We start from the raw sequence: 25,055 nt of genomic DNA on the forward strand, positions 1-25,055 counted from the left end.
CATTGGTTTATAACATTGTGTAAATTTCAGGTGTACATCATTATACTTCTATTTCTGCATAGATTACATCATGTTCACAACCCAAATACTAATTACAACCCATCACCACACACATGTGCCGAATTATCCCTTTCACCCTCCTCCCTCCCCTCTTCCTCTCTGGTAACTACCAATCCAATCTCTGTCTCTATGTGTTTGTTTATTGTTGTTATTATCTGCTACCTAATGAAGGAAATCATATGATATTTGACCTTCTCCCTCTGACTTATTTCACTTTGCATAATACCCTCAATGTCCATCCACGTTGTCACAAATGGCTGGATTTCATCGTTTCTTATGGCTGAGGAGTATTTCATTGTGTATATATACCACAGCTTCTTTATCCATTCGTCCCTTGATGGGCACTTAGGTTGCTTCCAAGTCTTGGCTATTGTGAATAACGCTGCAATGAACACAGGGGTGCATGTATCTTCACGCACTGGTGTTTTCAAGTTCTTTGGATAAATACCCAACAGTGGAATAGCTGGATCATATGGTAGTTCTATCCTTGATTTTTTGAGGAATCTCCATACTGTTTTCCATAGTGGCTGCACAAGTTTGCACTCCCACCAGCAGTGTATGAGAGTTCCCTTCTCTCCACATCCTCTCCAACACATGCTGTTTCCTGTCTTGTTAATTATAGCCATTCTGTCAGGCGTGAGGTGATATCTCATTGTAGTTTTGATTTGCATTTCCCAGATAGTTAATGATTTTGAACATCTTTTCATGTGTCTGTTGGCCATCTGTATATCTTCTCTGGAGAAATGTCTGTTCAGGTCTTTTGCCCATTTTTTAATTAGGATGTTAGTTTTTTTGTTGTTGAGATGCATGAGTTCTTTATATATTTTGGAGATTAAGCCCTTATCAGATGTATGGTTTGCAAATACCTTCTCCCAATTGCTAGGTTGCCTTTCGTTTTGTTGATGGTTTCCTTTGCTGTGCAGAAGCTTTTTAGTTTGATGTAGTCCCATTTGTTTATTTTTTCAGTTGTTTCTCTTGCCTGGTCAGAAATGGTGCTTGAAAATATGTTGCTAAGACCGATGTCAAAGAGCATACTGCCTATGTTTTCTTCTAGAAGTTTCATAGTTTCAGGTCTTACATTCAAGTCTTTAATCCATTTGGAGTTAATTTTTGTGTATGGTGTAAGGTAAGGGTCTACTTTCATTTTTTTGCATGTGGCTATCCAGTTTTCCCAACACCATTTGTTTTTGTTTTTTTTTTTTTTAAATCACTTGGTTTTTTTTATAATTTTATTTATTTATTTTTCTCCCCAAAGCCCCAGTAGATAGTTGTACGTCATAGCTGCACATCCTTCTAGTTGCTGTACGTGGGACACGACCTCAGCATGGCCGGAGAAGCGGCGCGTCGGTGCATGCCCGGGATCCGAACCCGGGCCGCCAGCAGCGGAGCGCATGCACGTAACCGCTAAGCCACGGGGCCGGCCCCCAACACCATTTGTTGAAGAGACTTTCTTTTCCCCATTGTATGTTCTTGGCTCCTTTGTCAAAGATTAGCTGTCCATAGATGTGTGGGTTTATTTCTGGGCTTTCGATTCTATTCCATTGATCTCTGTGTCTGTTTTTGTGCCAATACCATGCTGTTTTGGTTACTATAGCTTTGTAGTATATTTTGAAATCAGGGAGTGTGATACCTCCAGCTTTGTTCTTTTTTCTCAGGATTCCTTTAGCTATTCGGGGTCTTTTGTCGTTCCATATAAATTTTAGGATTCTTTGTTCTATTTCCGTGAAAAATGTTGTTGGAACTTTGATAGGGATTGCATTGAATCTATAGATTGCTTTAGGAAGTATGGACATCTTAACTATGTTAATTCTTCCAATCCAAGAGCACGGAATATCTTTCCATTTCTTTGTGTCTTCTTCAATTTCTTTCAGCAATGTTTTATAGTTTTCGGTGTACAGATCTTTCACCTCTTTGGTTAAGTTTATTCCTAGGTATTTTATTCTTTTTGTTGCAATTGTAAATTGGATTGTATTCTTAATTTCTCTTTCTGCTACTTCGTTGTTAGTGTATAGAAATGCAGCTGATTTTTGTATGTTGATTTTGTATCCTGCAACTTTACCATATTCGTTTATTACTTCTAAAAGTTTTCTGGTGGATTCTTTAGGGTTTTCTATATATAAAATCATGTCATTTGCAAATAGTGAGAGTTTCACTTCTTCCTTTCCAATTTGGATCCCTTTTATTTCTTTCTCTTGCCTGATTGCTCTGGCTAGGACTTCCAGTATATGTTAAATAGGAGTGGTGACAGTGGGCATCCTTGTCTGGTTCCTGTTCTTAGAGGGATAGCTTTCAGTTTTTCACCATTGAGGATGATATTAGCTGTGGGTTTCTCATATACGGCCTTCATTATGTTGAGGTACTTGCCTTCTATACCCATTTTATTCAGAGTTTTTGTCATAAATGGATGCTGTATCTTGTCAAATGATTTTTCTGCATCTATTGAGATGATCATGTGATTTTGATTCTTCATTTTATCAATGTGGTGTATCACGTTGATTGCTTTGTGAATGTTAAACCATCCTTGCATGCCTGGAATAAATCACACTTGATCATGGTGTATAATCTTTTTAACATATTGCTGTATGGGATTTGCTAGTATTTTGTTGAGGATTTTTGCATCAATGTTCATCAGTGATATTGGCCTGTAATTTTCTTTTTTTTGTGTCGTCCTTGTCTGGTTTTGGTATCAGGGTAATGTCGGCTTTGTAGAATGAGTTAGGGAGCTTCCCCCTATTTTTGAGGGAGCTCCTCAATTTTTTGGAAGAGTTTGAGAAGGATAGGTATTAAGTCTTCTTTGAATGTTTGGTAGAATTCACCAGGGAAGCTGTCTGGTCCTGGACTTTTATTTTTGGAGAGGTTTGTGATTACTGTTTCAATCTCCTTACTGGTGATCGGTCTATTCAAATTCTCTACTTCTTCTTGATCCAGTTTTGGAAGGTTGTATGATTCTAAGAATTTATCCATTTCTTTCAGATTGTCCAGTTGGTTGGCATATAGCTTTTCATAGTATTCTCTTATAATCTTTTGTATTTTTGAGGTGTCTGTTGTAATTTCTCCTCTTTCATTTCTGATTTTACTTATTTGTGCCTTCTCTCTTTTTTTCTTGGTGAGTCTAGCTAAAGGTTTGTCAATTTTGTTGATCTTTTCAAAGAACAAGCTCTTGGTTTTATTAATTTTTCTATTGTTTTTTTGGTCTCTATTTCATTTATTTCTGCTCTGATTTTTATTATTTCCCTTCTTCTACTGATTTTGGGCTTTGTTTGTTCTTCTTTTTCCAGTTCCTTTAGGTGCATTGTTAGATTGTTTATTTGAGATTTTTCTTGTTTGTTGAGATAGGCCTGTATTGCTATAAACTTCCCTCTTAGAACCGCTTTTGCTGTATCCCATAAATTCTGGCATGTTGTATTTTCATTTTCATTTGTCTCCAGGTATCTTTTGATTTCTTCTTTGATTTCTTTGTTGACCCAGTCATTGCTCAGTAGCATTTTGTTTAATCTCCACGTATTTGTGGCTTTTCTGATTTTCTTCCCATAGTTGATTTCTAGTTTCATACCATTGTGGTCAGAAAAGATGCTTGGTATTATTTCAATCTTCTTAAATTTACGGAGACTTGTTTTGTGGCCTAATATGTGGTCAATCCTGGAGAATGTTCCATATGCATTTGAAAAGAACGTGTATTCTTCAGTTTTTGGATGGAATTCTCTGTATATATCTACTAGGTCCATCTGTTCTAGTGTGTCATTTAAGGCCAATGTTTCCTTATTGATCTTCTGTTTGGATGATCTATCCATTGGTGTAAGTGTAGTGTTCAAGTCCCCTATTATTATTGTGTTACTGTCTATTTCTGTTTTTATGTCTGCTAATAATTGCTTTATATATTTAGGTGCCCCTACATTGGGTGCATAGATATTTACAAGTGTTATATCCTCTTGTTGGATTGTTCCCTTGATCATTATGTAATGCCCTTCTTTGTCTCTTTTTACAGTTTTTGTTTTAAAGTCTATTTTGTCTGATATGAGTACTGCTGCCCCAGCTTTCTTTTCATTGCCATTTGCGTGGAGTATCTTTTTCCATCTCTTCACTTTCAGTTTGTGAGTGTCTTTAGGTCTGAAGTGTGTCTCTTGTATGCAGCATATATATGGGTCTTGTTTTTTTATCCAATCAGCCATCCTATGCCTTTTAATTGGAGCATTTAGTCCATTGACGTTTAAAGTAGCTATTGATAAGTACGTACTTACTGCCATTTTTTAACTTTTTTTTTTTTTCCTCAGTGTTTTAGTAGTCCTTCTCTGTTCCTTTCTTCTTCTAGACATAATTGATGGTCTCTTTAGTTTGACCTCTTTCTGAAAGCTCTACTCTTTAACTCCCCTCCTCCCTCCTTTTATGTTTTTGATATCATATCTAACCTCTTTTTTGTGCGTTTGTATCCATTACGTTCTTATCATAGAAATAGATAATTTTTCCTATTTGTGGTCTTCTCTTTTCCCCTTAAATTAGTCCCTTTAACATTTCTTGTAGCACTGGTTTCTTGGTGACAAACTCCTTTAATTTTTGCTTGTCTGGGAATTTTTTATCTCTCTTTCCATTTTGATTGATAACCTTGCTGGGTAGAGTATTCTTGGCTGTAAGTTTTTTCCGTTTAGCACTTTAAATACATTGTGCCACTCTCTTCTAGCCTGTAAGGTTTCTGCTGAGAAGTCAGCTGATAGCCTTATGGGGTTTCCTTTGTATGTAACTTGACTTTCTCTTGCGGCTTTTAGGATTCTCTCTTTATCTTTAATTCTGGACATTTTGATTATGATGTGTCTTGGTGTGGGCCTCTTTGGTTTTATCTTGTTTGGGGCTCTCTGTGCTTACTGTACCTGGATGTCTGTTTCCTTCCTTAGGCTAGGGAAGTTTTCATCTATTATTTCCTTTTTTTTTTTTCTTTTTTTTTTTTAAGATTTTATTTATTTATTTATTTTTTCCCCCAAAGCCCCAGTAGATAGTTGTATGTCATAGCTGCACATCCTTCTAGTTGCTGTATGTGGGACGCGGCCTCAGCATGGCTGGAGAAGCAGTGTCGTCGGTGCGCGCCCAGGATCCGAACCCAGGCGGCCAGCAGCGGAGCATGTGCACTTAACCGCTAAGCCACGGAGCCTGCCCTCATCTATTATTTCTTGAAATAGATTCTCTGCCCCTTTGTCTCGCTCTTCTCCTTCTGGGACACCTATAACACGGATGTTAGTGTGCTTGATGTTGCCCCAGAGGTCCCTTAGACTTTTTAATTCCCTCACTCTTTTTAATTCTTTTCTCTTTTATCTGTTCCGCTTGGGTAATTTTTTCTAGTCTTTCGTCCAGCTCACAGATCTGTTCTTCTGTATCCTCTACTCTGCTTTTGAGTCCCTCTAGCGAATTTCTAATTTCCAGTATTGTATTCTTCATTTATGATTGGTTCTTTTTTATATCTTCCATTTCTTTGTTGACATTCTCACTGAGTTCATCTATTCTTCTCCCCACATCAGTGAGCATCCCTAACACTCTTTGTTTGAACTCTCTGTCAGGTAGGTTGCTCATTTCTGTTTCACTTAGTTCCTTTTCTGGGGTTTTGTCCTGTTCCCTTACTTGGAATGTATTCCTTTGCCTCCTCATTTTGCCTCTTTCCCTGTGCTTGTGTCTATGTATTAGGTAGGTCAGCTACGTCTCCTGCTCTTGGATAGGTGACCTTATGTAAGTGATGGCTTAGGAGGCCTGCAGTGTGCTTCCCTCAGTTCTCAATGTTCCAGGGGTGGCCCCTATGTGGGCTACGTGTGTCCTTCTGTTGTGGCCTGTTTGCTCTCCCTGTAGGTGCCCAGGGAGGCCGAGTTATGCTCCTGGCCAGCTGTTGTACTGCTCAGCTGCTTGTAGTAGTTGTGGGTCCTTCAGTCTCTTTATCAGGTGTGGGGAGCCCCAGCACAGTTGGCTGCAAGTCTAATACCATATTTGTGTTGCAGTATTTCTTTTAAGTGAGTGGGGCCCCAGTGTGGCAGGTTGTTAGGCTCAGAGCCTTACAATTGCTATAAGCCTCCAGCCTATTAGGTCTCTTGTCAGCTCTCTGAGGATTGCAGCTGGGTGGGGCTGGCCTCAGGCACAGGAGCACCCAGTTGTTTCAGGCTTTGGAAGGTGGGGCAAACCCCCTATGTGGGTCTTTGAGAAGCACAAGTCTTCTGCGGCTGAGAAGCCCTGTTGCCCACAGGTCCACACACACAGTCAACACAGTCCTGCCCCGTGTGAGCACCCCGACCTCCCCAAGCGGACCCAGTCTCACCACGGCGGGAGACCCAGACACTCCGCCACCGCCCCACACTCTCCACCCGCTCCTTGTGCACACCCTGCCCCGCTCAAGTCAGCTCAGTTGCCAGGCTGCAGAGAATCCAGTCACCAATCTATGCAGGCCCACACGTTGCCTGAGGGCTTGTTGTTGGGTGGGGCCAGTCTCTAGGGTGGGCTGCCTGCCCTGACTGAGCTGGATTAAATCCGTGCTCTAGCGGGTGGGGCAGACCCTGGACTAGCAGGCCTCAGGGAGAACTCCAATGGCGTCTGTGTCAGTACGCCCACACCAGGCCACAACAATGGCCGCCGCCAATGTCCCAGTCCCTGGAGAGGTCTCACCTCTCACCGAGATGCACCCAGGGCCCACTAGGTGAGTCTCTTTTCACCAAAGCACTGTGCACCTTTCTTTCTGGTGATTTTAGGATGCTTTCTGAAACGGGTGAGTTTGTGCGTGGGCCCTTTAAGAGCCAGTTTTAATTTCTTTGTGAACCAGGTTTTCTGGGGGTACTCCCCAATGCTTTAGTAGCAGGCACAGTCAGATATTGTGCCACTCGTCTCAATTGTGCTGGGTCCACAAAATGCCCCCAGTGGCGGCGCTCCCCGGCTCAGGGCCCCGCGCCTCCAGGGAGGCTGCGTACCTGTGAGCTGCTCCCGGCGGCCGTGACGCTGGCGGCTTGTGAAGGCGGCGTTTTCCTCTCCGGAAGGGAGTCTCTGCCTCTTCTACCTCAATTAGGATTGTCCGTTGTTGCAGGAGTTCCTCTTATCCAGTTTTCAGTTCTGTCTCAGGGGTAATTTTTCCACAAATAGTTGTAAATTGGCTGTGTCCACCGGAGGAAGTGAGTTCAGAGTCTGCTTATGCCACCATCTTGACTTCCTCCCCCAAAAGTAAGCACTTCTATTCAAAGTTTCTGACAAACTGATGCTCGGCCTCTTAATGACGTTCCTATGACACATGGATTGGTCACATCAAACTCTCATTACTTAACATATCTTTCATCTAGTCCAAGGTCTTTGGCAATCTCTCTCCATTCACTTGTATTGTTTGGTGTGTGGTGTCAACACAAGTAATAGGAACTATATACATAATTCAACTGGACTATTGATAATATAAATAAACATGACCAAATTCTCACATGTGCAGGCAAGAGCAACCACTTCATGACCCCTGCCTGGATGACAAAAAAATTATAAGATGGCATCAACTGTAAGACACAGCCCAACTTAAGCTACAATAAAATGTGGAAAAAGTGTGTCTTAGAAATGATAGAGTATGGTAAGTTTAAGAGTCATCCTTAGACCTGATAGAATATGGTAAGTTTGAGAGTCATCAGCACAGTATCTGAGGCCATGGGACTATTTGACATTGTCTAGATAGTGAGTGTATGTAGAAAAGAGGTCTTAGAACTAAGCCCTGAGACACTCCAATATTTAGAAAATAGGAAAGTGAGGAATATCCAGCAAAGAAGAGCTACAACGTATAGCCACTGAGGTAGGAGAACCAAGAGAAATGGTGTCCCATGGCCTAAGTGAGCAAGTCATTTCAAGAGGAAAGAGTGGCCAGCTGACTCAGATGCTATTGACAGATGGAGTAAAGACAGGACTGAGAACTGAGCCCTGGCTCAGAGTAGCAGGAGGTCGGTGGTGACCTCAGTAAGAGCTGTTTCAGTGAAGTGGTAGGGGCAAAAACTTGATAGACCTGGGTTCAAGAAAGAATGGGAGGTCAAGATGTGCAAAAAGTGAGTAAAGAGAACTTTTAAAAGGAGTTTTACTGGAAAGGGGAGCTAATCAATAGCGCAGTAGCTGGATGGTGATGTCAGGCCAAGGGATGGCTTTTTAAGATGGAAGATATTGCAGAATGTCTGGATGCCAATGGGAATGATCCAGTAAAGATGGTAAATGTGATAATGTGAGAGAGAGGAGATAAGTGCAAGAGTGATGTCCTTAACTAGATGAGAGGATAAGAGCCAGTGCACAGGTGAAGGGATTGGCTGTGGGTAAAGCAAGGGCAGTACACCTGTTACAACAGGCATGGAGCTTACGTACATGTTCACAGAGGTGCTGGTGGGAGTGTATGAAAGTCCACTTTAGATGGCTCTGTTTTCTGAGTGGGGTCGCCTGCAGTCCTGCTGAGGGGATGTGGCGGCTGTTCTTTGACCAGAACAGAAGACATTGACTAGAGCCTCTAATAAATTTTTGGTAGATTTTCTTGGGTTTGGTAAATAATCTATATTTGTTATTTATGCAAAACATGTTGAGAATATAAATAATAATTTTCTTCTCCACTCCAATACCCATTCTATCATTTCCATTTCATTTTTATTGCATTGTCCAGACCCGCTGTGATAAGCTTAAACCATAATGACTTCCAGCGAGCATCCTTGATTTGTTCCTAAAATCCATGGAGAAGCTTCTACTGTTCTCCCACTGAGTGTGATTTAGCTGCTGTTTCGGAAGAGAGCTACTTTTTCAAATTAAGGAAGTAGTCTATTTCTAAAGTTTTAAATTGGAAATGTGGGATTTTTATCAACTACTTTCTGAGTATCTATTGTTCATATAATTTTTCTTATTTAAATTCCCAACATACTGTGTTAATAGATTTTTTTTTTCCACAGAGAACTTACTGGACTTTATCTCAAATATTAAAAATGCCTGTTGAATGGGATCTGGGAATGGATTTTAAGTTAAAAAAAAAAGCATGATATTCTCCAACCAATCGTGATTTTTTTTGTTGTGAGCTCTCTGGGAAGACCCTAGGAGTAAGGAACGGAACCACGCAGACTGGACTCTCTCCGAGAGCCTGTTGTTATGCAGGCTGCAGCCTTTCTGCACAGCTCATTCCAATCTCATTACATTGAAAATTATGAATTAACAGCAGTCGATGAAGAGTTTGAATTCCATTTTTTCCCTTGCTGGCTTTAAGGCATGAAATAACTGCAGGTCTTTCTCTGTACTCAGTAGAGGGTCTGCACATTTCTTATTTCGTAATTAGCCCCACTTCTTCAAAAGAGAGAAAAAAACTTGAAAACATCTTCTTAAAGAAAAAATGGTATTAGAGAGAGGAAATGAAGAGCAGCTTGGCATTGATCCACGGCTTTTAAACAAGTCAATATTAAACAAACATATCAATTCTATTTTCCTTTTTGCGTACAATTCTCAATTAACCTATACCTGCCATTCCAGTGTGCTCTTCACACAAGCCCTTGCACTATATTCCTGCACTACTTCAGTAAGCACATTTGCATTGTTGATCTTTTGCAGTGTTGACTTAAAGTTAATGATTTGAGATTACAGCTACTGACATAAAACCCTTCTCTTTCAGAACAGAAAAACATGATTTAAGCTTCTCCCTTCTTTATCTATCACACAGGACAGATGAATGCCAGGCTGTAAGGGATGGAGAGACTGATGCTGCGTGAGCCTCACTGCTCTTCTGGTTCATTATGTCACTGTGTGGAGACAGCTGTGCTCAGAGGCTTTCCCTAGAGCCTCACCAATCCCACTCTCTCTCTATTTTACAGGGCCTGTGATACATGCATCCCAAGGTTCTGCATATAAAGCATAATTAAAGCAGCCTTTCATCCTGGAAGCCAGAATGTCCTTTCCATCGCCAGTTCTTAGAACCGGGGAGAGAGGTTTCAGGATGCCAATCCTTCTATGAAGGGTCTCTCCTGCTATATAGCCTGAGAATGCTGACAAGAGATTCACACCCAGTGCACCACATTATCGTATTCAACATGAGACACAGGAAAGGGCCAAGAATAGGTCTTAGGCATCCTCTAAGTCTTAAATAAATTCCTACATGAATTGAAAATAAAATGTGTCTATAGGCATGTGGCTAGGATTTTGACATGTGAGATGTGGTCCTTTATATCCAAGTTCAGTTGATGAATTCACAAGTCCACTCTTTCCTTTAATTTTAGGCAGACATCAAATTGACCTGAAGAGTAACAATTGCTACTGTCATTTAATAAATATTCCAAACCACCAAAATGCACACTAACAGTGTTTCACCAGGTGCACTCCTGTGATCTGGCCTGAATTTATGTTCTAGCAAGCCCCACATATCTGTATTTGAAAATCACCAACGCTGCAGGACTGTGGCGGTGCTGTGGTTTTCTTGGTGTGGCTCTTTAGTGGCACCACCTCAGGGTCAGGTGCTGCACGCTTTGTAATGGAATGACCCTCACGCCAGCTGTTGAAAGTAATGGAGTCACCTGCCACGACATTCCATCAGTTTACAGGAGCTGGCAGCACGCTATAGTGGTCAAGAGCACGGGCTCTAGGGACAGACTGTACCGCTTGGGTTCCTGCCACTGTTGCTTTCCTGCTGTGACTTTGGTAAGTTTCTTAGAAGCCTCTCTTTTTTCATCTGTAAAATGGCAGTAATAATAGTACTTGCTTTATGTAGTTAGAGGATTATGATTAGATAAGTAGATAGATAGATAGATAGATAGATAGATAGATAGATAGATAGATAGATAAAAGTAGATAGATGATAGATAAAGGGTCATGAGGAGTGTCTTCTATAGTATCTGGCACAAAGTAAACACTCAATGAGAGCCATGATGATGATGATGATGATGATGATGATGATGATGCTGCTGCTGATGATGACGGTTGGACTGATATCGTCCTGAAAAGTGAACTATTAAGGGAAATGTCAATAAAGCAAGCTAGATTCTTTCAAGCTACTTTCACTTTTTCTTCAAATATGTATCCTTGGCTGAAGCCATTATCTGAGATTGTCATCAAATGGAATAACCACTCTTCTCATTTGACCCTGAATGACAGTGACTCCCCATCCATGCTCATGCTCAGAGGTCTAGCCTCCACTCTCTTTGGGCTCCTTTTATTTGATTTGCAGAAACAGTGATAGCATGGTGGGATGGTGGGAATGGTATCACACCTCCCATAGCAAGAGCTGTGCTTCCCTTTGTAAGTTAAATTCATAGATGTGGATATTAATTGGTTACTTTTCATATTTTATAAAATCTGAGTTTGCATTTTGGCTTTCCACTAAGCAAAACATACCTGTACTGTATAGGGCACGAAAGTGAACCTGGAGGACACAATTCAATATTTACATAGATATTTACATAGGCACAAAAGCTAAGTATTGGTTGGGGTCTATAATGGGGAAACACATTAATTATCACTGCCCAGTTAATATAATAAAATATCGTCATTTAGATTGCATAGATTTGGAATTTTAAAAATTCAGACAGAGTACTAAACCAGATATGCAGGTCAAATTGCATATAGAAGATTGACTTTTATCTTTTTTGGCATATAAAGTATTTCTGCCATATATCCTTTCTCCACACATCTGGAAGGTCTGCAACCAGCCATGAGAATTTTTTTTCTTTTTGTGAGGAAGATCAGCCCTGAGCTAACATCCATGCCAATCCTCCTCTTTTTTTGCTGAGGAAGACTGGCCCTGAGCTAACATCCGTGCCCATCTTCCTCCACTTTATGTGGGACACCGCCACAGCATGGCCTGACAAGCGGTGCACCGATGTGCGCCCAAGATCTGAACCCGGGCTGCCAGCAGTGGAGCACGTGCACTTAACCGCTACACCACGGGGCCGGCCCCCGAGCCATGAGAATTTATGGAAGGAGTTTGCTCACACCCTAGGTTGAGATTTGCCACCTGGAGGTGGTGTTGGGAGTGGGCATGGGGTCTCATGCAATTTTTCTGAGAAATTCTTCATCCTCATCTCCAGATGAAAGGTCGTAAGGTCCAGATGAAAGGTCTCCAGAAAGAAAGGTCATAAACTTGGACACTCTGGACTAGGCTATGATTTGTCTTTGTTTAGAATACCTTTCTTAAAAAATTCAGGCAGGGGGCCGGCCCAGTGGCATAGCGCTTAAGTTCACATGCTCTGCTTTGGTGGCTTGGGGTTCGCTGGTTTGGATCCCGGGCGGCGACCTACACACTGCTCATTAAGCCGTGCTGTGGTGGTGTCCCATATACAAACTAGAGGAAGATGGGCACAGATGTTAGCTCAGGGCTAATCTTCCTCAGCCAAAAGAGAAAGATTGGCAACAGATGTTAGCTTAGGGCCAATCTTCCTCACACACACACACACAAAATGCAGGCCATTCAAGTTAAACGTGTACATAAGTCTGTAGAGTGGAATGTTTACAATACTTTGCTACAATGCTACACTTGACCAAAACCATGTGAAACAGGCCCAGGGTGACTCAGCAACAGATGCCAATCTAGACCAGATGTCACAAGAGTTTATTTCTCTGCATCCTACTCTAAGGGTCTTTTTCCTGGCTGGCTTCTTCTATCCCAAAGATCTCTTCTGAGCCACAAATGTAGCTCATATTTATTCCTTCTCTTCAGTGTCTATACAATCACCCTAATCTTTCTTTAAGGTCCTTATTCTTCACTAGCAAAAAAGTCTCATATTAACTTGAACTTTTTTTCTGGAGAGGTTTTATGTAGGTTCAATTTGGTCAGATTTACTTGAAAATTGAAATGTGTGTAGTTAATAATATGATTAGTACACCAGTCACTCCACATGAGGTCTTTTGAAGGATTTTCTAAGGGTACTGCTGAATAATTTTGGTATAATTTACCAATATGTGTTGTATTGTCCAAAACCTGTAGTGGACAAGGTTGGTAGGATGAGAGCACACGCCTATAAAGCTCATTGAAATCTGCATAGATGTGTTCATGACGGTCTTTCTTAGGTATTTAAAACAGGTAGATGTCCTGAAGGACTTGTACCAGGCCAAACTTAAATAAATCACTTTCTTTTGGCCTATTTTGAGTATCTTGTGCTTGAAAATAATGAAAGTATGTCTTTTAGAAAATTAAAAAGTTGCCGCAGTGGTTTATTTAGGCTCTTACTCTGAAAGCAAATCATTTGTTACGTCAGACTCTATGCTTCAATGTAAAATATTAGCAAATAAAATTACTGGCTGAATTTGGGTTTTTGCCATGAAATTTAAGGGTACAAGAAATTCAAATATATATGTAGAAATTTAAAAACTTCATTATTAACTCATGATCATTATTGTTTCAATGAAGGCAGAATTTCTTAAAATTAATAATAATAATAATGCAATGTGATACAAAGAGTGAATTTATAAGTTGGTCTCCTTGGATATTATTATTAAACTATATTTATTAAACTTTCAGCTGTAACTTATTTTTTGTCCATGGTCCTCAATCCCTTTAATAATTTCATATTCCCATCTTCCTAAAAGAAATAAGAAAAAATAGTGTACATAAGAGAGAATGAATCTTTCTAGAGATTTTTTTTGGCTCCTGATTTCATATGAACTGAAGTCAGTCTATCCATCATCACCAAATATTTTGAGAGCTCATACCATATACTAGACACCACGCATCATTCACTCAAATTAAACATATTCATTCTCTCGACAAGTACTTATTGAGCAGACTCAGAGCCTCCCTTGATAAAGACGGAGAGAACAGCTTCCTATTTTGCAGAGCTGTTCCATAAAGTCTTTCATAATACTGATCTCTGGCTAAACATAAACCAAATCAACCAGACAATGTATTTATCATGTCACTCATTCAAAATGTTGTGCATGTACTCATCTCCCCTCTTCTCTCTTTCAATTCGTAGGCTGACCCTCCTGGAAAACACACTTCTGTGTCGACCCTCTCAGAAAGCCTCTTCTGGTTGGTTGCTTACACTATCTAAAAGCAGTTCTAACCCATCTCTTCCTTCACATGGTTTTGGCATGTGTACTAATCTGAATAATTAATGCTATGATGTAAAAACCACAAACAGATAAACTTAAACCTCAGTGGCCCAATCCAACAAACACCCATTTTTTGCTCATGTCATGGACTGATGTGGAACTGGTCCTCCTCCATCCTGTGGCTACGCCATCTGGAAAACATGGCTTCCGAGGTTGTCTGGGCAGGAGAAGAGAGGGCATAGAGAAGACTCCCTACTCTTATCCACTTTAGACTGGAACCCACACATCACTGTTGTTCACATTCCCTTGGCAAGAATTAGTCACATGGCCCAAATTTAACCACAACAGACTCTTCCCATGCATCCAGGAACAGAGGTGTGGTGAACATTGTCTCCACCAAAGACAATGATATACAGACTTACATGTTTCCACTTAGAAAATAAAAATATTATCTGACCTTGAGACTGACACACCCTCTTCCATAATCTAGTAGTGGTAGCCTATAACTAGTACATTCGCTCACTCATTCATTCACAATCCATGGATTGCTCGCCTACCAGACAGCATAGCGGAGGGATGAGAGCTGTATCCACACCAGGTTGCAAAATCCTTCAAGATGGAGATCACGGCTGTTTTCTTATGTGCCTCATTTGCCTATTCCCAGCTCTCAAAAAGTGTTTGCTCTATCAAAGCTCGTCAATGTGACACTCTAATATGATTTTTATAAACAAAGGGGTTTATTTTTCCATCACTTTCTTTAAGTCTTGAGGTTTATCCTGAAGAGTCCTTACTGCAGACCCAGGGTAAGTAACTTAAGTAACACTCAAACCTAGCAAATTTCCAGACAGTTAAGAGATGCAAGAGTCTGGCAGTTTGTTTAAAGAAGGCTGAAGAATCGCAAAATGGACTTGAAGTCACATATCCCTTTTGATATGTTTTCTGTGTCGTCTTTCATGTTTCGGTTATAAGCGGCAAACACACTCCTCTTGGCTTCACTGTTGTCAGTTTCATTATCCTTCAATAGCCTACTGTCCCCCTCATCCTGCCTGTCATTTCCTGCGGTGTGTGTGTCCCAGGCACGCCCACGCTGAGTGGGAGGGAAACGGGAGGAGTAATAAGGGGACATCTCAGGGAGCGTCAGTGCTGTACGTCCCATTACCTCTCTTGCCCCTTAAGTCAGTGCCGTGGGGCAGATGAGGCTTTAACCGCAGAGGGTGCTGGGGTGGGAAAGCCAGATCTGCACTGAGCTGTGCTGCGCGCTGTGTTCGCCTCCAGGCACACAAACGTACACCGACATCTCTCAGAAGCCCCTCCTCCAGGGTAATCAGCTTCAAAAATAAAAAAGAGTATCCAACCTTATGATTGATCCATTCCAAACCCTATCCTCCCACACCCATTTTCTAAACTACTAATAGAGGTCATCTGTGGTTAGTATACTTCACTCATGCATGCATTCAACAAATATTTATCATGAGCCTACAAGGTGGCATGGTGAAGAGATTAGAACCAGTTCTGAAAACAGACAAATTATCTTTGTATCTCAGTTCTGACACTGATTAGCTGTGTGATGCAGGGCAGGTGTCCTAACCTCTCTGGGTCTCATTTTCCTCATCTGTAAAATATAACAGTTCCTGCCTTTGTACCAGCACTCTCTCTTCCTGGAACGCTTCTCCTCCAGAGAGCCCTACGGCTAACTCAGTCACTTCCATCAAGACCTGGATCAACTCTCATTTCAATGATGCCTACTCCACTACCTGATTTAAACTTTGGCCACCCCCTATCTCCACCCCCATCCACCTGATCCTTCTTACCCTGACTTTTTCATTTCTCGCTAGCACTTATATGACGTTCTAATGTGCTAGGTACTTTACTTATTGCTTGTTGTCCATCTCTTCCTGCTGGACTGTATGCACCACCAGGGTAGAGATCTTGTTTACCTTGTATCTCAGGCATCTAGAACAGTCCCTAACACATAACTGGTGCTCCATTAATGATTTTTGAATGAAAGAATGTTCTATCATCTGAGGAGAAGAGGATCAAAGAATGGGTTTACTTGCAGAAATGTGACCCTTTGGTCATTTGAGTACTAAGAATTTCACCAAAAAGGATACATTTTTTAAAAATTAAAGTAGAGGCCAGCCCGGTGGCGTAGCAGTTAAGTGCACGCACTCCACTTCTGTGGCCCGGTGTTCGCAGGTTCGGACCCTGGGCGTGTACCCAGGCTCTGCTTGTCAGGCCATGCTCTGGCGGCGTCCGGTATAAAGTAGAGGAAGATGGGCATAAATGTTGGCCCAGAGCCAGTCTTCCTCAACAAAAAAGAGGAGGATTGGCATCAGATGTTAGCTCAGGACTAGTCGTCCTCACAAAAAAAAAAAAAAAAGTAATCATAGCATACACAGCTTATTCATTCGATCCTCAATAATCATGTTCCTTGTGCAATATATACAGCTATTTCCTAAAGAGTTGCAGATATCTGCAGAAAGTCAGGTAATTAGTAAGAAATGAAGCCCAGGGCTTAAAGCTGGGTCTTTGCATTACGTGTGTTTTCCCACCACACACCGTAGTAAGGTAGCAAAAACATCTTTTGAGTATGGCCATCTTCTTTTTTGTTTTTTTGGTGAAAGAGATTGGCCCTGAGCTTAACATCCGTTGTCAATCTTCCGCTTTTATTTTTTTGCTGAGGAAGATTGGCCCTGAGCTAACATCTGTGCCCATCTTCCTGCACTTTGTATATGGGACACTGCCACAGCATGGCTTGATGAGTGGTGAGTAGGTCCACACCCGGGATCTGAACCCGAGAATCCTGGGCTGCTGAAGCAGAGCACGTGAACTTAACCACTACGCCACTGGGCCAGCCCCACCATCTTCATTTTTTGACTGCTGGAAGTGTGATTCCCACACAAAACCTTAGTTGACTTGTTTCTTCCTCCCCTTAGATGAATGTATTCCATGTAATGAGACATTCAAATGAAAGGCCAAGTGTAAGTCTCAGTAATGTCTAACCAGAGGGCACTCAGCACTGGATCGTATAAAACTCCCAGCGGTTAGTTCGGTTAGTTATAGATCGGACAGCTTTCCTTCTTGACTACACTCTTCTCCACAATTTGTATTGAAGGCAGGTAATCAATAATGTTGAAAATACTTGGCTTCAGGAAGCCAGATGGAGTGCAATTGTCACAGGGTCTTTGCTTCCGTGGCTGCACATTGTGTTCAGAAGCTCAACACAGTAACAATTTTAGCCTCTTTCTTTTCTTTTTTTTACTGCTTCATGAAGCTGACGATCTGGAAAGGATTTAATATGGGAATGTTAATCTTTTGCCTTTTTTATATGTGAGCATTTTTGACAACCAAGTAAAACTATGCTAGGTAATTGATTTTTCATGTTTCTCTGGAAAATTGGAGATAATCTTCCAGCATTTGAGAAGCTCTAGTATTTGCTCTTCCTATATCCCTAGCAACTATACAATAGTAGGTAGCATCCAAAAATTCAGTCTAGAATAAATGTGTAAAATTATACCAGAAGGACCAGCTCATACCCATTCGGATGGCTACTACCGAGACGACAGGAAACAACAAGTGTCGGCGAGGATGTGGAGAAACTGGAGCCCTTGTGCACTGTTGTTGGTGATGTAAATGGAACAGCCGCTGTGGAAAACAGTATAGCGGTTCCTCAAAAAATTAACAACAGAACTACCATATGATCCAGCAGTATCACTTCTGGGTCTATACTCAAGAATTGCCAGGAGGATCTCAATAGGATATTTGTACAGCATGCTCAGAGCAGCATTATCCGCAATAGCTAGAACATGGAAGCCACCCAAGTGCCTGTCAACAGACGAATGGATAAGCAAAATGTGGCATATGCATACACTGGAATATTATTCCGCCCTCAAAGGAAGGAAATTCTGACATATGCTACAACATGGATAAACTTTGAGGACGTTATGCTAAGTGAAATAAGCCAATCACGAAAAGACAAACACTGTATGATTCCATTTATATGAGGTACTTAGAGTAATCAAATTCACAGAGATGGAAAGTAGAATGGTGGTTGCCAGGGGCTGGGAGGCGAGGAAATGGGGAGTTAGCATTTAATGGGTATGAAATTTCAGTTTTTGCAAGATGAAAAGAGTTCTGGAGATAGATGGTAGCAATGGTTGCACATGATGAATGTACTTAATACTACTGAGCTCTACACTTAGAAATGGTTAAGATAGAGACTTGATGTTATATATTTTTTACCACAATAAAAAAATTAGAAAAATATTTATTCCAGGAGGAGAGGAAACAACCCGCTCCACTTTCCTACCCCATACTGCCCTGACCAAGGACTGTAATGAGTGAGTTCGCTTTGTGAGAGTCTGATGTCTCTGAGGCCAAGGTGATTGGGCAGCAAGCCCTGGTCTCCTATGGCCACGGACGATGCCCTTCCCTTCACTGCGTTCTCACATGAGTGTGCTCCTGGTCAGAGGCAGGAACAAGAGGACGTGTCCGCATGTTTGCGATGTCCACAGAAAGACAACCCCGTGCACACATCCCTCTAACTCTGTCACCTTAAATATAAAAAAAGGAGAGTTTTGTTTATATATCTTATTGGACTCTACCAGTGAATATATTATTGCAATTATGGGTTTTATTGAGATGTAAAGATTTTTAAATCCTCTTTCTATTATCTGTTTTCTTTAAACTAGTTATAAAAATTGCTGTTATTATTGCAAAAGTAACAGAAACTTCATGATGACAACTGAATACACGTATTTGTTAACCACCTTCCCCACCCCAAAAGCCCATTAAGACGATGGCAAAAGAATAAAAAAGGAATAAACTCACAGCAATAAAGAGAGTAAGAGAGGGGTCACGAATGGAGTACGGATTTCCAAAAATTTCTGAAAGGAAGGGGAGGAAGGGTATTGATTGGTAGAACATGGTGGAGAAAGCCTTACCCAAGAATATTCTGGAGAGGTCTTTGATGGAGGAGGATGCCAGAGAGCCTTCGCCTTAGATTCAGCAGCTATGAAAGTTAAGAATGAGAAGGGAGCTGAAAACAGGAGGGAGGGGATTTACTGCAAGCCTGACAGTAAAAGAACTACGCCAATGTCTCCCCTCCCCTATCTCATTAATTAGCATAATATTTACAAGCATTTTGTATGATGAAACAATTTATATTACTTTCAAGTTTGCATTTATGTAGAACTAAATGTAATATGTACGGAAATGTATACTAATTCTTTACATTGGCAACCAGATGGATCTTGAAAACTAAAATTGTGAATGGTTTATTTAAACTCTTTTATGTTATGTAATTAAAATTTCAAAACAGAAATTAAATTCACTTTTTAAAAGTAATTTTATTTAGCATTTTGATATTTATTAATTATATTTTGTAATTTTGAATAAAATAAAAATTTTAAAACAAAATAATTCGTTTCTATTTCATATTTAGTTTAATTTACATTTTTTAAAAAAACATTCTAATTATACCTTACATTTATATACATTTACCTTCAATTTTGATTGCTTTAGATCATTAGCTTCAATAGAATACAAATTATCTAAAAATCTTGATTACAACAACATAATCAGTAAATTTGCTAAAATGCAGGCAGGAAAAATCAATTTAATGGAATAAACATAGTAATCTATGCATTATGTGTCTTTATTATTCATCCAAATAGCACCAGCCCACTGATAGAACACTTAGACATGTGCAAAAAATAATTAAACCAAGTCATCTTTGATACCTGCTGTCTTTCAGTCATATAGAAACCATGGCTTTACATATACTTTTCAATTTTACTATTAGGAAGGTGTATTTGCAAGCTAAGAGGAGGCAGCGTATTTTATGTAAAGGTGTAATAGCTTAATATATAACTTTTAAATTTTTTTTTTTTTTTGTGAGGAAGATCAGCCCTGAAGTAACATCCGTGCTAATCCTCCTCTTTTTGCTGAGGAAGACCGGCTCTGAGCTAACATCTATTGCCAAGCCTCCTCCTTTTTTTTTTTTTTTTTCCCCAAAGCCCCAGTAGATAGTTGTATGTCATAGCTGCACATCCTTCTAGCTGCTGTATGTGGGACGTGGCCTCAGCATGGCCAGAGAAGCGGTGCGCCGGTGCGCGCCCGGGATCCGAACCCAGGCTGCCAGTAGCGGAGCGTGCGCACTTAACCGCTAAGCCACGGGGCGGCCCATAACTTTTAAATATGTAGATGCGTGGCTTCTGAGCTTCCATTTGTTTTCTTGCCCCGGCCCACAAATATTAGGGGCGGGCCTTCAAAGAGGCACCAGACAGAGTCCCTAGGAGTCAATCAACCCACTTGGACAGCCCAGTGGATTCGGCTATGACAGAGGTGAGTGCAAAGTGGCGTCAAAGCACAAGGGAGGGCAAGGCCACGTCCTTTCATCTTTGTATCTCTAATAGGAACACTGCGTACGTGTTTGGGGAATGAATAAATGCAGGTACGCAGGCATGCACAAGGTACTCATAAATACAACAAATAACAGAGCAATAAATATTAGAAACAGATTGTAAAAAGTCATAAAAGAGCAGAGCAATAGACAGTGTCAGGCACTTGACAACATGGTTATTCTAGAAAACACTCATGAGTTCTGAGTTGGTTGATACTTGATTGACCTTCAAGGTCACATGAAAAATAGCATCAGGAAGAATTAGAATTAGGAGGGGGCATGCTAGCAAAAAGACTCTATCATCCCATGAAGCCACTCTTAAGCAAGTTTCATACCTTAAGCTTGAATATCATTTTTCACTATAAAGTCTTTTCATCAAATTCACTCTACAATAAAAATGTGATGTAGAAGCATTACTGCTAATTTTGTCTGAGGAAGCCATAATAATGCTCCAGGTCTTTAAAAGAGTATTGATTTTTAGTGTAATTTCTCATTTCTTTATGAATAGGACTGGTCTTATATTTCTTTTCCCTCTACAGAAAGAACAACTTTTGCAAAATCAGGTATTTCTATCTTCGGACTGACAGAAGATACATAAAGAGTGAGGAAGTGAGCAATGGACTCCAGAAAGTAACAATGAAGTAATGTTGTCTGAAGTGTATATTATGTCATCTCTGGATTTGCATAATTGATGTTTCTCCCAATGATCATAGAAGCTAGATTGAATTCCTTGGGCAGTAGTTTGATTGGAAGGATGTGTGTGTGCATTCCACTGATAAGCCTCAACCCTAGCTGCATTTTAGAATCACTTGGGAGTGTTTTAAAAGTATCGTTGTCATTCCACCTACCCCCAAAGATGAGGCAAGCCCAGAACCACTGCATTAGGTAGATGGGGACCATCAGTTCTCTCTACTTAACACCGCATGAGACAGTAAACAGGGTAAGTGCGGAGGCAACTGAATGCCTCCAGATTATGTCTGGATTTCCTTGGAAGGAGCACAGAACAAAGGACAGAAGCTCAAAGAAGGGACTGTTCTATGCAGGTGGCATGCAAAGAGCACAGGTCCCTGCCTAGGACAGGCTCCACCCAAACAAAGAGCAGAAAATTACAAAAGAGGTACTGATCTGCCTGTCTTCAAGGCATAATTTATTCAACTCGACTTCTTTGGGTCAAAAATCCTGTCTTCTTTATCCTTGTATCACTAACGGCTACCATGGTGCCGAGAGCAGGTATTTGATAAATAAGTGGTGAAAGAATATATGTGTGAATGAATAAAAACCGATGTTAACAAGAGACTTTCTGTCACAATTTTGGTGTGAGGTCTGAAAAGGCAAGGGGACAAAAGTTGGGTAGAAATTGGCCCACATTTGCCAGACAGAACGGCCAGATCACCTATGCAAAGGAAGTGTTTTGAAACTCTTATCCCAGTGTGCGCTTCAAGAGTTTCCAAAGGTTAAGGGTCAAGAGGTCAGGGAGAAGGTTTCCTTGGAGGCAAGTGCTGGTATGCTGTGACCACATGCCCCACCTCACTTCCACTTCCAGGAGAACCGTGGGGAATTTGATACACGTCCCCTGAGCCTAGGAGACCAGTAGAAACCTGTACCTGAGAAACCTCCAAGGCCAGAGGCAGCGACTGGAAACTGCTCACGTGAAAGGGAACAGACAAGTGGCCAAGTTGGAGAGGGTCTGCCCTCCCAGAATTTGTCAGGGCAAAGGATGCAAGAATGTCTTCTGGAAACACATGGCCCATTGGGGGCTGCCTTAAGAGAACCGTGCCCAAGAGGGCTTCTTGCCAGAGACAAAGGTGCCTCAACAGAAGGAAGCAGGAAGAATACCATCAGATACAGAAGTCCGGGGCTGAGGGGGTGGGGGCTGTGGGGGCTGGCCCCCACAGAGAGAGAGAGAGAGAGAGAGAGAGAGAGAGAAAGCAGTTCTTTCACGTTTATGGAACTTCAGATGAAAAACTGCCAGCCATGAGGTCTCCCCAAAGCACTCAAGAATGCATTGCAGGAGAGTCAGTTTTGAAAGTCTACTAAGCCCACTGAGAGTCAGCTTCAACACCCACCAAACCCCATCCAGATCACGACAGTCCCAGTAAAGAAGCCCTTCCCCACCCCCACTTTCTCTGGAAAAAAGGCCTAGAGGAGAATAATCTCAAAGCAGAGAAACAGAAGCCACCTCAGCCACCTTTCCTATTGCAGGTCGAAATTATGGGCGAAACGGAGCTTTCACATCAAGTTGAGTTTAGAGTTTTAATTATTACAGGTGGATTTTTTAATTCCTGAAATGAAACTAGTGTTTTGTGTGTGTGTGACCAAGGGTAACCGGAAGACTCTTATTGTCTACGTGCAAGTGGAAAAGACTCTGGGTCTACCGGAGATTGTGTTCCAGGGAGAGAAGGAACTAGCCCATCAAGTGGGTTTGATCAAGGGCATAAAATTGTTTCTCGAGTGACACTTGTTCAGTGCAATGGATACACTGGTTAAGGTCTGAATTCAGAAAGTCACTAGTGGTTTAAAAAAAAACAGGTTTTCTGAATTTTAAGAAGTATGTTATCTAGATATTCTCAGTGTTTCTCAAACCATTTCTTAGGGTATCCATCAGTCATCTACAAATTACCCCAGATTGTACACTGATACCTTTCAATTTATGGTGGAGAGCGAACAAGAGAGGCAATGCCATGTTTGAGAATGCTGATTCTGGACTCAGAGTCCAAGCTGTGAAATGATGCTTCCCCACCACCGCTGACCAATCACTTGTACTATAACTGATTGATTAGATGATGCCTTAGTTTGGTAGGGAGGTAGGGATGTGAGGCAGGGAAGGGAAGGCAGCAAAAAAGGGGTGTGTAATTAAGCCAGACACCATTGTAGGCAACTGGGAAATGGTGTAAAACACACACCCCAGAACATCCCCTTGAGGGGTGAGGGACCCGGGGCTTTCTGCCCCAATTGTTGTCAGTCTTTTAGTGAGGACTGCTCCTGGGGCGTGAATTCCCCCGCATTTAAGGCCTGGTGTACATGAAGGCAGAGTGGTTTTCGGTGTTTGAGGGAAAGTGCCCAGCACAGAGATGTAGACCTGGGATGGGCAGTGGGCGGTAGCACATGGGGTGGTGAGTCTGAGGCACTCCCAGTGTCTGCTAGAGCACATCTCTTCCATCACTCAGTCCCCTTGTACCCTGCTTTAAGTTCACTCTGTCCTATCACTGATTCTTCAAGGTGGTGGCTGGTCACAATTTCTTAAAAAGAAAGACTTATAAGAGGAGGATTAGTGAGAAAAGCCACAATCAGTGCTGTTGCAGCTAGTCCTGAAGCTGCAACCAATATCCATCATCTCCTTCCCTTCCACCCTTCTAGACTCCCCTCCTCCTTGGCCAGCGTATCTGTTGGCCTAGCTTGCTTGCTTGTGGGGAATACACACACCTTCATCCAACAGCGGTGTGAACCCTTGCACCCTAGTCAGGCTATGGTTGCCGCAACTGCCCATCTATGGATGTAGAAGCACCAAGAGATGCCCCAGTGAATCCCCTGTAACCCTAGATTTAGTGAAACTCTTTCTGTGTCTCCTAGGAAAAGTGTCCTTCTCCTGGGAGTCAGGATTTCTGATCCCATAGAGCCTCAAGTTACAGGTATGGGAAGCAGAAATTTCCCAAATGGGCCACTATGAGCAGTGGGGAGAGGGCCCACTCCTACTTTCACCTCTTGTTTCCCAGACCCATGCATTCTACCTATTGGGAACACAGTACCATATGATTGCCGTTATCCTGCGAGCTTCTGGGTAATATGATACGAGATAGGACTAAAGGATACTGTGGTCATAAGTCCATTGTTGCACATCCCTCACCCTAACGTGAGTTCCTGGGTCACAGCATTGTTAATGGGCTCCCATGAGGAAATCAGACACTCTGTGTGATTGGACTGGCTGGGGAACTGTGGGGCAGGGAAGGCAATCCTGTATTCAGAATATGTACCAGTTCCAGCAGGGATGAATTGCTGTCCCCTCTAGGATGGCAGGGATCTGATGTAATAAACCTGCCACCACATTCTCCTCGAGGTGTCACCACATTCTCCTCAAGGACTCAGCATCAGTCTCTGCTGTTGACAGGTCAGACATTCAGCAATGGCAGTTGGCAGAGCAGCTTTGGCAATCCCATGCTGCTGGGCCCATGGGTAGCCTCCGTCCCTGCCACCATGGCTTCTAAATTCATGGGCCTGTTCCGCAAGCATTAGAGTGATTAGACATAGTAGCTGGCCGACTTCTACTGGATGAGCCTTCCTCTCAACCTGGTTGATCAGTGCCTCTTCTGCAGTGGATGGTCTCTGGTTGGTATTGATGTAAGATCTGATGTGAGATCTGTTCACTTTATGTCCACTTCCATAGACACATCTATGTGCCTGTTCCCCAGACCTCCTCCTCCTCGATCTCCCAATCTTGCTCCTTCTAGGAACAATCAGCCAGGTCACTCATACTGCCGAGAAGGGTATGTACATTCTTACCTCAGGCCACTTCTCCATTCATATGAAGTTGACAACCAGGTGTAATTTCCAAAGCTGTGACCCATAAAATAATTCAGAAGTCCACCCACGAATGGTGCTATAGTGTGGCAGCAGTCCA

At 41.8% G+C, this 25,055-nt stretch overlaps 1 long non-coding RNA gene across 1 annotated transcript; it reads left to right on the forward strand.

Annotated features, from left to right (window-relative positions):
- Positions 1 to 6,594: 6,594 nt before the first annotated feature.
- LOC147917362 (uncharacterized) lies at positions 6,595 to 14,817 on the forward strand. Its single transcript, XR_015552099.1, has 3 exons — positions 6,595 to 6,721; positions 9,719 to 10,689; positions 13,959 to 14,817. It is a non-coding gene; the product is annotated as an uncharacterized LOC147917362 (long non-coding RNA).
- The last annotated feature ends 10,238 nt before the right edge of the window (positions 14,818 to 25,055 follow it).

Source organism: Ceratotherium simum, chromosome 4 (genome assembly GCF_057802395.1).
Source record: "Ceratotherium simum simum isolate JZ-2026a chromosome 4, ASM5780239v1, whole genome shotgun sequence".
In the NCBI taxonomy this organism is placed as follows: domain Eukaryota; kingdom Metazoa; phylum Chordata; class Mammalia; order Perissodactyla; family Rhinocerotidae; genus Ceratotherium; species Ceratotherium simum.